We start from the raw sequence: 18,053 nt of genomic DNA, 5'->3' as shown, positions 1-18,053 counted from the left end.
AGTGGACAAGATCTCCTAACCTGCTGGCCTTTCACTAATAAACATATAAGATCCTGGGGGGACTTGACAGGCTGGATGTGGAGAGGATGTTTCCTCTTGTGGGAGAATCCAGAACTCAGGGTCACTGTTTCAAAATAAGGGGTCGGCCATTTAGGACAGAGATGAGGAAAAAAGCTTTTCTCTCAGAGGGTCGTGAGACTTTGGAACTCTCTTCCTCAAAAGGTGGTTGAGGCACAGAGTCTTTGAATATCTTTAAGGCAGCGCTAGACAGATTCTTGATAAGCAAGGGGGGTGAAAGGTTATCGGTGGTAGGCAAGAATATGAGGTTAAAATCAGCTCAGCCATGGTCTTATTGAATGGCAGAGCAGGCTTGAGGGGCCGAGTGGCCTACTCCTGCTCCTAATTCGCATGTTTGTACGTAATACACCCTCGTTACAATCATACAGAATCAAAGAAGGCCGTTTGGCCCATCGTGTTTGTATCAGCTTTCTGAAAGAGCTATGCATTCAGTCCCCAGCTATTCTCTTCCCACTGAACCTTGCAATTCTTTCCCCTTTGAAATATTTACCCAATTCCCTTTTGAATGTTTCCATTGAATTGGCTTCTGCCACCCTTTCAGGCATTCCGGGGTCACAGCAACTCACTGCCTAAAAAAGAGTTGTCTCATCTCCAATGACCTGAAACACATGTCCTCTGGTTACTGACCCTCCTGCCGGTAGAAACAATTTCTCTGTATGTACTCTTACCAAAAACCCCCCAGCCAACAAAACTCACTGAATCCATGTCCGGGGTGAAATAGTTTTTTTGTCACTTAAAACGTCCTAGGAGGCTTTCGCTGGAGCAGTGTCCGCGTCTAACCTGTTTCACCCTACAAGAGTTTGGAGTCTTACACAAAAAATCCAATCAGCCTACAACTGTTTTTTTTTTACTGGTGAATGCCAATCTGGAAGAATAGCACTGCAGTCCTGAACTTTAAAAAAAATTCTATTGTGTAACGTTCAACAGTTTACAAAGAGACCCCTTTGTTTGTGTGGCTGGGAAGCATGTTGGTATGCAAAGCTAAAGAACTGAACTCCTGCCCTCACTGTGGGCCCTATGGGCATCACTGTGATCTCCACTTCCTCTCAGACAAGCAGATAGGCAAAGGTTCAATTTGACAGATTAAACACGATGACATCCTCAGTGGCAGTAGGATTCTTGTCTGAATTTACTTTAGCTGAAGTGCATAGCCAGGTCAAACAAGGTCTGAAATTGACAGTCAGCCATTTGCCACAGGTTACCTAGTGGCAATTTCACAAACCTCTTCTTGGCTGATCTTTGTGAAGATCGTCATATTGAGGTCACGCTAAAGTCACATGGTGCGGGGGTAATCTTGACTTGTGGCTACAGTGTAAAACGGGCAATAATTGATTCCGTTGCCCATTATACATCTCTCACAACTTCCCCATTGACTGCGTGAAGGAAATGAAAATTGGGGGAGAGGTGCAAAGGGCAGATGAGTTGATATGGCCTGTTTTGCACTTTCCCCTCAAATCAGTGTTATCTTGCAGGGCCTGACTGATTCACTGATATCCTCCAGCACTCACAACTCTAAAATCTATGCAACAAACAATTATTTCTCCAATACATAAAGAGACCGCATACAGCAGACTGGATTTACTATTTTTTTGTTGGCTTCTGTGCACATTAAACTAAAGGATATTAATGCCGGAAAATTGAGCATTCTCCACTTTTTAATGAATCATCTAGGCTCTCAAGTCAGGCACAGAAGATTAGATGTCAGACAGAGTTCTCTCATCTCTGCTCTGACAGTGTGGTGTAACTTTAGACCCTAAAGAGCACCACCTACTGAACCAATGTGATATTTTGACTTCCTCCAGCCTCTGTGAATGAGTTGCTGCTCCCAGGCTTGAGTTTCCACTGGGCTCAAAGAGCCAGCAATGGAGATTTTCACCCAATTGCTGAGGGCTGGATGGAACAACTTATCCCAGCAGTACCAACTGAGGTCTTGTGGTGCAGTGCTGGTGCCCCTACCTCTGGGTCAGAGGCTCTGGGTCTAAGTCCAATGCCAGGACACACAGAAAAAGTGTTCATGACATGGTTCAATAGGCTGATAATCATCCTTCCACCGCCTCCCCACTATTCCCCTAAAGGGATAAAAGCATGCACAGTGATAGGCTTAAACAAAACTTACTAATTCACCACATAAACTCGTCCAACTTTCAGCAGATTGGGGGATAAAAGTGTGAGCGGTGATATGCTTAAACAAAATGTACTAATTCACTGTATTAACTAGTCCAACCTTCAGCAGACTGGGGGACTAATCTGTAAAGATCATTTTCCTGCCACTTACACAGACCAGTCCACTATTCCAGTCCCTATACAATCAACTCCCAAAGTCTTTGGCTCTCCTCTTGAATCATCATGCTTTCCTTACTTACGCCTTTCCTCATTGAAACTTTATCTTAATTTAACATCCAGGCAATAAACTAACTCAATGGTGCATAAGTTAAAGAATAAAGCAGGCATTAGCCAAAAATGTTCTTGCTGCTAAATACACCCAGCGTGGGATTTGTATGTTAAAAAAAAACACACTCACAGACAGTAAAATGATTTGCTCAGTCCCATTTGTAATATCACATTACAGGATTTAAGTATCTGTTTGAGTTTCTATTCCAAAGTACATTTCAAAGCTTTTTAAATGCTAAGTGCTAAATACAGCACTGACAGCAGGCAATCAGATGTTCGAATAAGCTGCCCTACTTGTGGGAGTATCTCCAGTAGTCTGACTCCGATGGATCCTCAAAGTCTCTGAGGTAAAAACATTGATGTAAGGAGATGGGGAGAGACTGACATAGGCCACAGAAAATACTACTCAGGAGATAAAACAGATCAAAGCCGCCAGCGTTCTGTATTCAACTCTACCTCAGAGATGGCCAAAGGTCATCCTCTGCACTAAAAAGGATTACATTGTCCAGCTACACTGACTGAAGGATTTCACTTGCCTATTCCCACTCTCTTATTCTACAGCAGTCTTTGAACAAGCACATTTTTTGTCATCTAGTTCATCAGGATTTGATTATTTCATTACAGCTTTAGATGTGGCACTTGAAAGCAAATCGTTGAGGAGCCTGGTGGGATTTCCCCCTTTCCCCCCCACTCCTCTCCATCTGCTCACAGCTGACCAAACGAAATACGAGTGATCTAAACAGTGATGCTGGCTGGATAGCCATTGTTCACTCAGGACTCAAGACAAATAGCCCACGGCCTGGACACTGATATTTGCCTTGAAGAAACTAAAAACTGGATTCACAAAGTCGGGAGAAAAAAAGTGGCTGTGTGAATCTTCTATCCATACGGGGGCTTCAGTTAGGATGAATTTAGTCGGTTCAAGAAGGCAGCTCACCAGCACCTTCTCAAGGGCAATTAGGGAAGGGCAATAAATGCTGGCCTACCCAGCGACGCCCACATCCCGTAAATGAATTAAAGTCATTACGGCACAGAAGACGACCATTCAGCCCGTTGACATGGGGGGATAAATTCATCTCGGGCAGAAAGGGTGCTCATTTCCTATTGCTGGTTTTGCGTGGCCAACCTTAACAAATTCCTGCCCCGTTCTTCCTTGTTTTTGGATCTGCACCAAAGTTGCTTTTGTATTTTCAGAAAGAAGTTACTGAATTGTCTGTCTCCTGGCCACAAGTGAGCTCTCGGCTTCAAGTGACACAACGAGCGCCAGGGAGACTCCCCCCCTCAGGCGATATTGTAGGCACGGTGCTGGGCTTTGGAGGGTTTTACTCCTGGTCTTGTTCTCCTTCTCACACTGGCACGTCACTCTAGGTGTCTGCACTCGGAGTTGGAACATCTTAAAAGGAGGAACGAGAGAGGTAGAAAGGCAGAGAGCTTTAGGGTGAAAATTCAAGAGCTTAGGGCGTAGGCAGCTAAAGGCACGGCCATCAATGGTGGAATGATTAATATCGGGGATGCTCAAGAGGCCAGAGTCGGGTGAGCACGGAGGGTTGTGGAGCTGGAGGAGGTTACAGACGTAGGGAGGGAGTGAGGTTATGGAAGGATTTGAAAACAAGGCTAAGAATCTTAAAATCAAGGTGTTGCTGGGCTGGTGGCCAATGTAGGTCAGCAGAACAGGACTTCGTATGAGTAAGGATACAGGCAGCAGAGTTTTGGTGACCTCATACTGTCAATGTCAGGAGGGTTTAAACGCCTCTCTTGCTCCCCGCCCCACCCCCTCCTGTCCGATTTCCATCCTGAGTTAAAATGGAAGTTAATGGTTTGGTTACTCCCCAAGGAAAAGGGATGAAATTTGTGCTTCAAAATATTTCAAACTTGCTGCTAAAAGTCATCAGGCCCGTATGACATTCCTGGGACTGGGCGATGCGGTCAGAGGGGCAAATCCATCAGTTCAGTCTAGTTTCTGATCACTGTTGGAAGCAGGTCTGCAGGCTTAGCCTCTCTTGTGAGGGTCGCAGCAGTTGAACTGAACCCGATTGTCGAGGCTGGCGTGTAAAGAATAGCTGCCTTGGCGAAGCACAGCACGGGGCCACTGTTGCCTGGGGTACTGTAGGCTGCCAGCTGCTTCAGCCTTTGAGCTTGACTCTGTCACTATTGGTCTCTGACGCCCCATTTCCAGTCGACGAGGCACAACTTTGCCAACAGTTTCAATACGAGTGGTAGTTTGTAAAAACCAACGACAAAATAAAACGGAGGAAACACAAACCCTTTTATGAACACATCAGAAGCCAATTTGCCTGCAACCTTGTGATGGAAAGCTGAACACACGATGAAGTTTCAGACAGCTACATAATCCGATACAAGGTCTATTTGTGGCACTCAACGCATTAATTATTAAAACAAGTATTATTTGCAGTTTCAGTGATGATTTAAACAGCATAATGGACATTGGCGACACAGCTCCTTCAGTACCACAGCTTAGTTTAACCTCTGCACTGGCTGAAAAGGCTGGAATAATGGATCTTGAGACTTGTACATTTAAACATGAAACCTTTATTGTTAATCTTTAACTATTTAGACTACTGTCATGCATGGCGCTGTTACCTCCATGCAGGTCGGATGCTTCTAGAGTGTTCTTTCTAGATTGTTCCCTCAGTCTATTACCATATGACTCTATACATCATACTGTGGGCGGTGCTATTCTCTAGTCCCACATTAACCCCTGCTCTGTCGTGCAGCTTTACATTACAATGGCTTGCAGGCACATACGACATCACCTTTTCTTCTCCGAAGAAAGTTTTCCATTCCAACGAAGCTATTTGTAATATAATCTTTACTTGCTATTCCTGTTCTCCCATCTCAAGTCTCTGACATTATAAATTCAGATGACCTTGAGGCTTGACAGTTCTTCCACATCTTGGTCTGTCACCTTTGGAGGAATGGTAGTAATACTCTGTTTCTGGTATTTGGTTATCTCCATTTGATTCGCTTTTTGCGCTCCTTCGAGTTGGCTTCACTTTATTAACAACTCATCTGCCTTTTTTGGACACTGTGGGTTTGTACCGTTCCTTCCGCGGGGAATGTGCACTCTGTTCGTTTCTAAAGTGGACTCGAGCTTTCCTTTTCCGTGGTGTCCGCCATGTTCTCGCTAGGCAGTGATGTTTCGCAAATGGAAGCTTCATTTCCACCTGTTTCGCAAAGTCAGCCAAACATTTGTTCGCTTGTTTTACTTTCAAACCGTTTTGCAAGCTGATGAATCTTTTCATTCAGCTCAATGGTTCTCAATACATCTGAGACATCCGGTGCTCTGTCTTATTCTAGTTCCTTGCACTTCCATTTTCCAATCTTATTTCTGTCTTTTCTTTCTCTGCAACAGAATTTGTCCTCGTCTTTCATTTTGGTTTCACTGTTGGCCAGGCCTGTCTCTGTTGAAGTCTTAGCTTGTTTCAGTTCTGTAACTGTGCAATCCATGGCTTCGTTATCTGCTCACAGTGTGGAAAGTTCGATGGCTTTTCCTTTCGATGCCTCCTCTTTTCCATCCAACTGCGTCTTCAGCTCTTTGGTCTGTTTCTTGTAGTTTTTGGCTTCATGCTGAACTATGGAACATCGCTGAGTCCGCTCTGCCAACTGGTCTTCAGTTTGTTCAGAGTGACGTGAAATTAATTTTCCTTCTTTTCATAATTTTCCAGAGGGATAAACTTTGTCCCGAGGAATTTGTGCAGCGTGTGAAGGTCTGTCAACAGGTTTTCCTTTTTCTTTGCGAAGCTTGCTTGCTTCATCTTGAGCTTTCCTGTAGTTCAGCAGAGTCTCTTCGAGTTTCTTCAGCTGGGCTCCCATTCTGCTGTTTAAGACAGTCTTCATTTCTTCATGTTGCTCAATGGTTACGCATTCCATGTACATTTTTTGCATTTTTGCTCATCGTCTAGTGAACTGGGTCACTCAGGTTCTTTCAATTTTCTATAATGGACTTCAACTCGCTCTGGTGGATTCCTCACTTCCAAGTCTGTAGTGAAACTTCTTCGACTTTTTCTTCAAGTTTTTGTCCTAGGTGCGTGTTTCTCTAGATAGTCTTCCGTTGCTTTTAGCTTTTCATACCTCAGGATGCTGTTCGGGGTTCATGCATTTAGCTGCCACCTTTCATATTACCGGGCATCACCATGTCGGATTATGGTGCTCTCTCTGATGTGATATCTTGTAGAAGCAACCACCGCTGCCACCAATGTTGTAATATGGTGGCAGCTGTGGTGTCTCAATGATAAGATGGTCTTGTAGAGTTGTATATTTAAACATGAACCCTTTATTGTTAATCTTTAACTAGTTACAGTCCCCAGGTTACTGTCATGCATGGTGCTGATACCTCCATGCAGGTAGGCTGCTTCTAGAATGTTCTCTCTAGACTGTTCTTTCAACCTATTACTATGTGACTCTATACATCACACTGTGGGTGGTGCTGTTCTCCAGTCCCACATTAACCCTTGCTCTGCCGAGCACCTTTACATTACAATGACACGCAGGCACATACAACATCATACAACAGTTTTCTTCAGTTTTTACACAACAGGCCATTTTCCCTCAGCTTCCCTAACCCACAACCTTCTTCCAAAGTAAATTCTCCATTCTTTATCTGGGGTAAGCATATCTAATTTTGGAACACATGAGATCAATTAACTACTGACAGAATTAACAATACAAACAAACATTGTGCCAAGCACAAATACGAATTTGCACTTAAAATAACATTTCTTGCATTACATGTGTCTCTTCGTTCATTCATAGAATATGGGTGTCACTGGTAATGCCAGCATTTAGTGCCCACCCCTAATTGTCCTAAACCGAGAGACTTGCTAGGCCATTTCAGAGGACCGTTAAGAGTCAATCCCATTGCTGTGGGTTTGGAATCATGGCTTGAACCTTCGGCTCGGTGAGTAGGGGCGGGGCACGCTCACCGAGGCGTAAAGTGACGCGGGGTGACGTTGGGCGTGCGTCCCGATGTCACTGCGCCTCATTTAGATTTTCAGTTCGGCGGGTGCACAGCTGAGTGGGCTGCGCGCCCGCCGAACTGTCAAAGGCCTGTTTAGGCCATTAATCAACTAATTAAACCTATTGAGAAACCTTAAGGTTGACGGGGGGCAGGCGAAGAGCCCAGGCAGCCTTCACATTTTTCATGGAACCTCATCCACGGGCGGGATGAGGTTTCATGAAGGGTTTATTAAATTAAATACATTTTTCATTAAAGTTCATTGACATGTCCCAGCTCATGGGACATGTCTTAAAGTTTTTTCTTTTCTTTATTAACATTTTTGGAGCTTAAACGAATCTCCCTGAGGCAGCTCTGTGCCTCAGGGAGATTTCTGCGTGCGAAAGAGTGCAGGCCCCACGCAGGGAGCACTCAGTGCTTCCGGGCATGCGTCACGCTGGGCGGGCCTCAATTGGCCCGCCCACCTAAAATGGCAGCGTGGACCCGATCGGGGTGCCAATCGGCTCTGCAACCTCCACCGTACAACCCCTCTGAGGGGGGAAAAAATTCTCCCCCATATGTAGGCCAGACCAGGTTAAGGATGGCAGATTTCCTTCCCTAAATGAACCAAATGGATTTTTACACCATTATCTGGTCATTTCCTGGGGGTCACCATTACTTCTTTAGCTTCTTATTCTAAATGTATTTATTTAATTGAAACTAACTTCCCTAGTTGCCATGGTGGGTTTTGAACTCATGTCTCTAAATCATTAGTCCAGGCTTCTGGATTACCAGTCCTTTAACACAATCTCAATAAACATCATCCCCATATACAGCAACTACACTTCAAAATACTTCTATGGCTGTAAAATGTGAAAGGTGCAACATGCCTGCAAAACTTTTTATAAAAGATAATATGGTAAAATGCAGCACCAAGATCAACTAAACCAGAAAGAAAGGAGGGATCAGCAGGTGAGGGTAAGGATGAGTTGGAAGCTTTGTATTTGGAGGCTGAAGTTAGACAAGCAATGAGGGAGACTCCGGCTGGGTTAAGTAACCTTTCCACTATTCATCCTTTGACCAACCTCCACATATGAAAGTGGAACGAATGGTGCATCAGTTTGAAATGTGAGAAGTGGATCTCTTTGGACCTACATCTCTCACTAGCTTGATTACGGTAACACCGAAGTTCTCATTGTCTTGAACGTTGCCACCAAGCTAAAGCACTAAAGAGTCACAGCTCAAGAAGATCAGATAAAGCTTCAATATGGGCCTTGCCAGTGACGCCCAAATTTCCAAGAATGACTATTTTCAAAGAAAACCAAACTGCGTTGTTCTAAGGTAGGTCCTGACAAGCCAGAGCGAGGCACAAGGAAATATGCACCGCTACACAGTTCGCCAATCTGTGTAAGCATCTCCAGATAGTGAAACGATACAAGCCACTTCAGGAAATGCTGATCAGATGAGATACACCAAAGCTACTTAGTAAACCAAAATCATGTTAAACTGTGCCAAAATGTTGTCTTTATATTTTGTTCCTTTTTTTCTGCTCCTATCCTGAAAACAGCAATTCACTCTCTTGTTGGGTGCTGTGGTGACTTCTGTTTATCTTGGTAAAATATTTACTCTTTGTGTGCAAGTCCACACAGTGAATGTGGTCAGCAGGACCCACTGCCAAAATGTATCACGTCCTCACCTGATAGCCGGCCATGTGTACTTTCTAGCACAGATAACCTGGGGAGCGGTTGGGATTGCAAATTCTGGCGGATTTGGCTCATTCCCAGCTCAGGGAAACGGAACCAATGGTACCGGCTGCTCCTAGGGCATCACCCAAAAACAGCTAACTCAGCACAGGCAAGAAATCAACCCTGGGACTTTCCTGGTCAACGTGCCTCGGTTCCATGTGAAATGGCGCATTCACTGGCAAACCACCAGAACATCACCTAGGGAAGGGTATTTTCGATTTTAGTCTGAGATGGACGTATATAAACACAATAGGGCTGAAGCATAAATCTATCAACTTAACAAATGTGCAATTTTAAACTTTAAAGAGGATTTTTGTTTCCTGTCCTAAGACCAGAGGATACTGATTAACGTTATGTTTCCTGCTGTACGATTGACACAAATGATATATTTGGGTCTCAAAACTGGAAAAGGACATCTGTTTCTGAAACTAACCTCAAACTGGTGGGAGGAGAAGAAAAGCATTGAAACCACTCCCAACTACTCTTGTTAGACTTACTGTAAATGGAAAAGAAAAACACACAGTTCAGTGCTGATCATTGGGTGGGGCGACAAGGATAGCCCAGGGTACCGGATGCATATTCACCCTCACTTGGAGCCAGTATCTGGTTCAATTTAGACTTTGGATTGTGACTACCAGAACTACCCATCGTTTAACAACAAATACGATACAGCAACGTTCAGTGGTATGTCGTTCGCTGTTGAGTGTTTTAAGATCTGGTGGGTATGTAACTGTGCCTTAGCCCCGTCAGAAAAGGCTGATCAGACTCTCTTGGGCCTTCATTTATAGCATGAGTAACCTCGGGGCATCTATTTCACTAGTAACCCAGGGCCATTGGAAGCAATTAGGAAGGAAAGTGGTACATTAACCTTCAGTGCAAGGGGGCTGGAGTATAAGAGTAAGAAAGTCTTGCTGTAATTATATAAGGCTTTGGGGGAGCCACACAACGTGGAATACCGCGAACATTTTTGGTCTCCTTATCTAAGGAGGGATGTGCTTACTTTAGAGGGAGTGTAGTGAAGGGTCACCAGGTGCAGATGACGATACAGCAAGATGACGTTGGAGCTCAGGAGTGAAGGTTGGACACTGTTGGGGAGCTTTTCCTCTCTAGCTGTCTGCTGGTTACCTAAAAGGAGGCAGGTATCTTTATTTTAACACGCCCAGGCCAGCTGCGCCTAGTGACCCTTCATTACACTCCCTCTAAAGGTAAGCATATCCTTTTTTTTAGATAAGGAGACCAAGCCTGTTCACAGTCTGGCCTACATGTGACTCCAGACCCACTGCAATGTGGTTGATTCTTTAACAGCTCTCTGAAAGGGGCAAGCCACTCAGCTCAAGGGCAACAAATGCTGGTCTTGCCGGTGATGCCCACATTCCATGAAAAAAAACATTCCAGGGCCGGAATTTTATGGCCTGGATGCGGCGGGGGGCGGGGCTGTAAAATGCGGCGAGCCACTCTAAACTCCATTGGCTTCGGCAGGACCGTAAATTCCCGCTGTGGTAAAATTCCACCCCAGGTGTGTGCGGTCTCACTAAAGCCTTATATAAATACAGCAAGACTTCCTCACTCTTATACTCCAACCCCCGTGCAATAAAGGCTAACACACTATTTTTGTTCCTAATTGCTTCCTGTACCTGCATGTCCCTGGGTTACTAGTGCAACAGCTGCCCCCAAATGCTATAAATGAAGGTCCCAGGAAAGTCTGATCAGCCTGTGGGACTAAAGTACAGTGACATAGCCAGCAAATCGTAAAACTCTCAACACGGAAATATATGTCTTTTTGCCAATTCTGCCAACAGCCGACTTGTTACCACTGGACAAGGGGTGGGTAAAACACACGTGCCATCAAAAGGAATAACATGTTATGTACTCCCCTGTCTCACAGGAATTCCCCCTCCCAAGGTCCATGTAGACGCTTAATGACTCAAACTGAATGGTGACAGTACAGGATAAGTCCTGTGTGTCCTGGCCAGTGCTGGGGGAGCTTGAAAAACATCCCTTAAATTCCCTCCCTCGGGCTGTAAAAATCACGACGTTAAGTGTCTGTGTTTTTCTGGGTTTGATTTATCCTGAATTCCCTCTGAAGTTGCTGTTCACGTAAGAGGTTTCACTTTTGCCATTCTGTCACGGTTAAACCCAGTTCCTTCATTCCAGTAAAATAAAGGACAAGCGACAGTCAGGAAAATGATTCAGATGTCTGTGTGGTTAGAAGGTCCCTCAGCCTCTCGACAACCGCACACTCAGTGGAATCCCACTAAGCCACATCTGGCGAGTGTACTTAATGCACTAAGCTACCAAGTTGAAGAGCAGTTTTTTTCAGCCAGCTGCCTTAAAAGCGTCAAGTGGTACCAACTCAAAAAGCACAGGCCCTAAAACACACCAGTCGCCGTTCACAATCATAGAGTGATTCCAGTACAGGAGGCCATTCGGCCCATCATGTCCATGCCAGCTCTCTGCAAGAGCAACTCGGTTAATTCCCCACTCTCCAACCCTTTCCCCATAGCCCTGCAGCCCTTTTCTCTTCAGCTGCTTATCCAATTCCCTTCTGAGAGTCACGATTGAATCTATCTCCGGCATTCCAGATCCTAACCACTCGGCGCGTGAATAAGGTTTTCCTCATGTCGTCATGGTTCTTTTGCCAATCACCTTAAATCAGTGTCCTCTGGTACTTGACCCTTCCGTCAATGGGAGCAGTTTCTCCCTAACTACTCTGTTTGGACAGTTCAAGATTCTGAACACGTCTATCAAATCTTCTCTTGATCATCTCTTCTACAAGGAGAACAGTCCCAGTTTCTCCGATCAATGCAGATGAATGAAGTGTCTCATCCCTGGAACCATTAATTCTTCTTCATTGGGTGTAAAGCCATTTGGGATATCTGGTGGCTGTGAAAGGCGTTATATAAATGCAATCTTTTCTATTGCATTTTGCTTTGGCTGTCGCCTGTGGCTACCATGCTCAAAATCTCCTTCGAAATTAACTGCCTTCTCCATCACCATATTTGCAAATCCAAGTAGATCTCAGTCCAAACACCCAAAGGCCAGTTCTGGTTCTTGGGAGATTTATGACCTTTAATTGCCAGTTAATCTCCAAGGGACCTTACTTAGTCATTTCTGCTATTCAGCCGCAGTCTGAGCCCTGCAAAGTAATCAGGTTAATAACCCTGCATCGCTTCAACCTAGCCCGAGCCAACCATTCTTAAAAGGAGCATCTATCTAAACCTAAGTGGTCATATGTCTGTTAATTCTGCATTGCAGCTCTACACGAAGCCGCTAATAGTTATGTGAAACTAGAATGCTGGTCATGGTGTTGATGTAGCCATTGAACCCCTCCTCCCCCCTCTCTTTAATTATTTATTTGCCCCCTTGACCACCCTCGCCCCACCTCACTTTTTGCTTTGGACCACCATCTCCTTTTGTCACTTAACCACCCGACTCTCACAGACTTTCCCCTTTTCATTCTTTTCTTCGAGCCCACTCCCGCTCTACGCAAGGTCCTGTACCTGCTAAGAAGAGCAGCTTCTCCTAATACCAACCAATGCTGATGAGCGCTCATCCCAGCCAAAGGTCTGGGCAGGATTTTTACCCAGGGGCTTCAGGATCCTGACGCGGGGTCAAATGGGGATTTTTTTAAAAAAAGCCCACACTGTGTTGCGGGGGGGGGGAGGGAGGGAAACAGCTACCCGACTTGTTATTTTCTGTCAATTGGTCCATTCGTAGGCACAGGAACGGCCTTCCATTCCAATGAAGGGTGACAGGCAATCTCGCAAAGCTTGGAGGGCCCTCCAACACCAAAGAAATTCAGCTTGCCTTCCTCCACCAACACCACCCCACCGTCAACCTCCAAGCTCGACCTATTGGGGCCTAAATATTCGGCCCTCCAGCTCGGCAGAGGCAGTGGGCTTCCTCATCAGGGAGGTGAGAGGGCACCCACCCCATCTCTCCAGCTTTTTAAAAAATGCTCTCAGCAGCCGGGCCATCATCGTGAACAGGGCGGGGAGAACCCTTCCATGGCCACAGGGCGGCCTGCAGCTTCAGCTGAAGCCAGTGGGTGGGGGTGCGCAGAGCCTGCCAGGGTGCTGGCTCCCTGGTCTGTCACCGGGAGGCCGCCCAGGCAGCTGGGCTTCTCCAGCATTCCCAGGAGCCTGGAAAATTCCAGTCAGCCTCCGACAATAGGCCTCAGCAGCTTTAATTGGCTACCCACTATGCTCGTGGGCTGGCATAGCCCTGTTCCCCACCCCCCATCCGACCTCTGGGGAAACGGCTCAGGTGTCAGATGGTGCCGGCAAACTAGGGGAACAGGGTTAAAGGGCTGAAATTTTCAGCCCCCCCAATGGGGAAGAACATGGAGGTTAGTGGTGGGGGGTGGGGGCAGGACTGAATTTATTCAGTGTTGGAAGGCCTCCTATTGGGCCTCCGGCTTCAAGAGACCACCCGTCATAATTAATTGGATAGTGAGCCCACCCTCTGGCCAGTAATTGACCAATTCGGGGAAAATCACAACCCGGTGACTGTTTTCCAAACAGTGCAGGCTTCTGAAACCCCCCCCAACTGACCCCCATGTCAAAGCCCTGAAGCCCACAGGGAAAAAGATGCCTTCTGACCCCAGACGCTGCCCGACCTGTTGAGTGTTTCCAGCATTTTCTGTTTTAACTTCAATAACTCACCCCTTGGGTCAATGATTTGGAATCTCCGTGTTTACAATACGGATTAGCAGCTGATAAATTCAGTCAAAGTTTCGACCTTTCTCAGCCGATGAGGAGTCTGTAGGACAGGGGCTCACAAGAGTTTTGGCTTCTTGGGCCACACAGGTGCCTCTCATGGAGACAGACCATGGGAAAGTTTCCATCTGTGTTCCCATGGAATGAGCACAGATCTCAAGGTGCTGGCTCGAGAGGATCTCGTTCTGATTTAGCATTTATCCACCAAACAGGCAGCAGAGCTGAGAGCAGCACTTTCAACAACACCTTGCATTCATGTAGCAGCTTTAACATAGTGAAACATCCCAATTGTGCTTCACAGGAGCATTACCAAACAAAACTGGGTGTGGGCCACGTAAGGAGACGCTAGGATAGGAGCTTAGCCAAAGAGGTCGGTTTGAAGAAGCATCTTAAAAGAGGAAGAGAAAGATTTGAAAAGTTGAGAGAGGAAAATCCAGAGCTCAGGGCCCAGGCAGCTGAAGGCGCAGTCACTAATGGTGAAAATGGGGGATCCGCAAGAGGTCAAAATTGGAGGAGCGAAGAGATCCTGGAAGGCTGTAGGGCTTGAGGAGGTTATACAGATTGGGAGGGTTGAGACCATGGAGGGATTTGAAAGCAAGGATGAGAATTTTAAAATGGTGGCTAACAAAACCAAGCAGGGTAAAACGGTTAAACCAGTGAGCAAGAAATAGGACTGAGGGACTTGAGAGCTGGAATAAGCCTGAGGGGCCACATGTGGCCTACAGAGCGAGACTTAGCCATGTTACTCTGGGATCTTCCTAGCCCCAGCCGGAAGATCCAAGTTACTTAGTTCTTGCCTGGTTTCCTATTTAATTCCAAGTCTTTGGCTGATGCTACTGACCTTTGCCCAACCAAAGGCAAGTTCTACTGAATGACCAGGTCAGGACATAACCCGGCCACACCCTAAATTAGAATCTGAACCTCTGACTCCAGTCTCCTTATGTTTTTGTGATAAAACGAAAATCCTCCATCAAGATTTTGAATAACACAAATCATGGCCCACAATCCTGCTCAATATTCCTTCAGGAAGCCCTGAGTGTGCTGTCAAAACATTAACCAATCTGAATTAATTGATGAGTCAGGCTTGTTGGAATGCCAAGGATTATTCAATAATGCAGCACAATGTGAGTACCTTCTTCCTGTGCCCGAGTACTGCGATCAGAACTTGGCTCCTTGGTTTTTAACCCAATGCAGGCTATCAGTTTGATCCATTGAACGACAAGTGTGTGAGGAACATTTCCCCCCCACCCAGAAAGAAAACAGATTTTTTTCCCCCTCCAACTGCACACAAGTTCAGCTCCTTCCCACGAGTCCATGATTGGCGACGAGGGTGGTGGATGTGGAGATGATGAAATTGGATGTGGAGTTGAGTGAAATAAACTTTGCAGGGCTACAGGAATAGAGCACTGGAATGGGACTGACAGGATTGCTCTAGAAAGAGCCAGCATGGACTTGATGGGTTGAATGGTCCATATTGTTACGATTCCTTAACTCTGGCTCTTAAAGATGCTCAAGCTATTCAGTTTTCTTGAAAAAAACAATGTTATAAAACATTGTGCACACCAGAGTGGCACATGTCTGAAGAATAAGGTCCTGCTATTTGCCTTGGCCCCTATGCTAAGTCATGGAGAACAAAATTCATCCACGCTTCCTAACCTGGCTGTTGTCCACTGGTGGACGATTTGGGTTTGTACATGTTGGTCAAGGTAGCAAAAATGACTGCACATTGAACAGCAAGAGGGAGGCGGCACATTGCTGGAGTTTTTTGAGGAGGTAACAGAGAAGGTTGATAAAGGAAATGTTGTTGATGTGGTGTATATGGATTTTCTAAAGGTATTTTATACAGTGCCACACAACAAAATGCTTGTGAGAAAAATTCTAGGTCATGGAATAAAAGGGAAAGTAGGCACTTGGATAAGAAATTGGCTGAATGACAGGGAACAGAGAATGGTGATAAATGGTTGTTTTTCAGATTGGAGGAAGGTTTGTAGTGGAGTTCCTCAGGGGTCAGTGTTGGGATCCTTGCTCTTCCTGATATATATTAATGACCTAGACTGTGGTGTGGAGGGCGTGGTTTTAAAATGTGCAGATGATGCAAAGATTGGAAATGCTGTCGACTGTGATGGGGATAGTCTTGAACTTCAAAAGGACACAGACATGTTGGTGGATTGGGCAGACAAGTGGCAGATGAAGTTCAATGCAGAGAAGTGTGAGGTGATTCGTTTTGGCAGGAAAGACATGGTGAGACAGTATAAAATAAAGGGAGAGCCTCTAAATGAGGTGAAAGAACAGAGGGACCTCAGTGTATATGTATATAGGTTATTGAAGATGGCAGGGCATGTTGAGAGAGCAGTTAATAAAGCATATAGTATCTTAGACTTTATTATAGGGGCATTGAGTACAAGAGTAAGTAGGTCATATTGAACTTGTGTAAGACCCTAGTTAGGCCTCAGCTGGAATACTGAGTCCAGTTCTGGGCACCGTACTTGAGGAAGGATGTGAAGGCATTGGAGAGAGTACAGAGGAGATTCACAAGAATGATTCCAGGGATGAAGAACTGTAGCTATGAGAATAGGTTGGAGAGGTTGACAAGGAAGTATTCAATGAATGGCATGACACTAGGAAGTTCTGAGGAACAAAGGGGCCTTGGCGTGTGTGTCCATAGATCTCTGAAGGCAGAGGGGCATGTTAGTGGGGTGGTGAAAAAGGCAATTGGGACACTTGCCTTTATCAATTGAGGCATAGATTACAAAAGTAGGGAGGTCATGTTGGAGTTGTATAGAACCTTGGTGAGGCCACAGCTGGAGTACTATGTGCAGTTCCGGTCGCCACATTATAGGAAGGATGTGATTGCACTGGAGGAGGTGCGGAGGAGATTCACCAGGATGTTGCCTGGGATGAAACATTTAAGTTATGAAGAGAGGTTGGATAGACTTGGGTTGTTTTCATTGGAGCAGAAAAGCCTGAGGGGCGACCTGATCGAGGTGTACAAGATTATGAGGGGCATGGACAGGGTGGATAGGGAGCAGCTGTTCCCCTTAGTTAAAGGGTCAGTCACAAGGGGGCATAAGTTCAAGGTGAGGGGCAGAAGGTTTAGGGAGGATGTGAGGAAAAACCTTTTTACCCAGAGGGTGGTGACGGTCTGGAATGCGCTGCCTGGGAGGGTGGTGGAGGTGGGTTGCCTCACATCCTTTAAAAAGTACCTGGATGAGCACTTGGCACGTCATAACATTCAAGGCTACAGGCCAAGCGCTGGTAAATGGGATTAGGTAGGTAGGTAGGTCAGGTGTTTCTCACGTGTCGGTGCAGACTTGATGGGCCGAAGGGCCTCTTCTGCACTGTGTGATTCTGTGACTATTTTCCTTGGAGAAAAGAAGGCTGAGAGGAGACTTGATAGAGGTATTCAAGATCCTGAAGGGCACGGACAGGGTAGATGGTGGGAAACTGTTCCCACTCAAGAGAACATCAAGAACCAGAGGGCACAGATTCAAAATAATCGGCAAAAGGAGTAAAGGTGATGTGAGAAAAAATCTTTTCCCCCAGAGGGTGGTTGGAGTCGGGAACAAACGTCCTGAAAAGGTGGTGGAGGCGGGTTTGATCGAGTATTCAAAAGGGAATTGGGTTGCTATCTGAAAAGAGAGAATGTGCAAGGTTGCGGGGATAAGGCAGTGGAATGGGGCTAGGCGGAATGCTCTTTCAGAGAGCCAGTGCAGACTCGATGGGCCAAATGGCCTCCTTCTGTACTGTAAAGATACTGTGATACGTTCAGGAGAGGTCAGGAAATGCAAGTTTGAGCTTCACTGGGTGTGCTTTGTCGCTGAATCATGCATGTGTTTATTATGAGCACAAAATAGAACCACAGAATCTTATGGCACCGAAGGAGGCTATTCGGCCCATCTTGCCCGCTCTTTGAAAAGAGATGTCCGATTTAGCATGCCTTTGGTTTCACCAAGCCAAATGCACAGAGGAAAGCTTCAGACGTTGTTATCACACAGCTGGAAGTCCGCGGTCACACAGAGGTAAATCTTTCACCTCTGCCATTAATTTTGGAAATGAAAACTAGAGGCCGGGGCTGTGTGCCATTTCACTAAGGCCGACTAAGCGGAAAACCTCTCCTAAAATTCTCTGTGACCATACAATCGACCCAAACAACTATCCCAGTCACTC

This window comes from Cetorhinus maximus, chromosome 15, assembly GCF_964194155.1.
Source record: "Cetorhinus maximus chromosome 15, sCetMax3.hap1.1, whole genome shotgun sequence".
In the NCBI taxonomy this organism is placed as follows: Eukaryota; Metazoa; Chordata; class Chondrichthyes; order Lamniformes; family Cetorhinidae; genus Cetorhinus; species Cetorhinus maximus.
The sequence above is the reverse complement of the archived record's forward strand: the minus strand, read 5'-3'. Positions refer to the sequence as shown.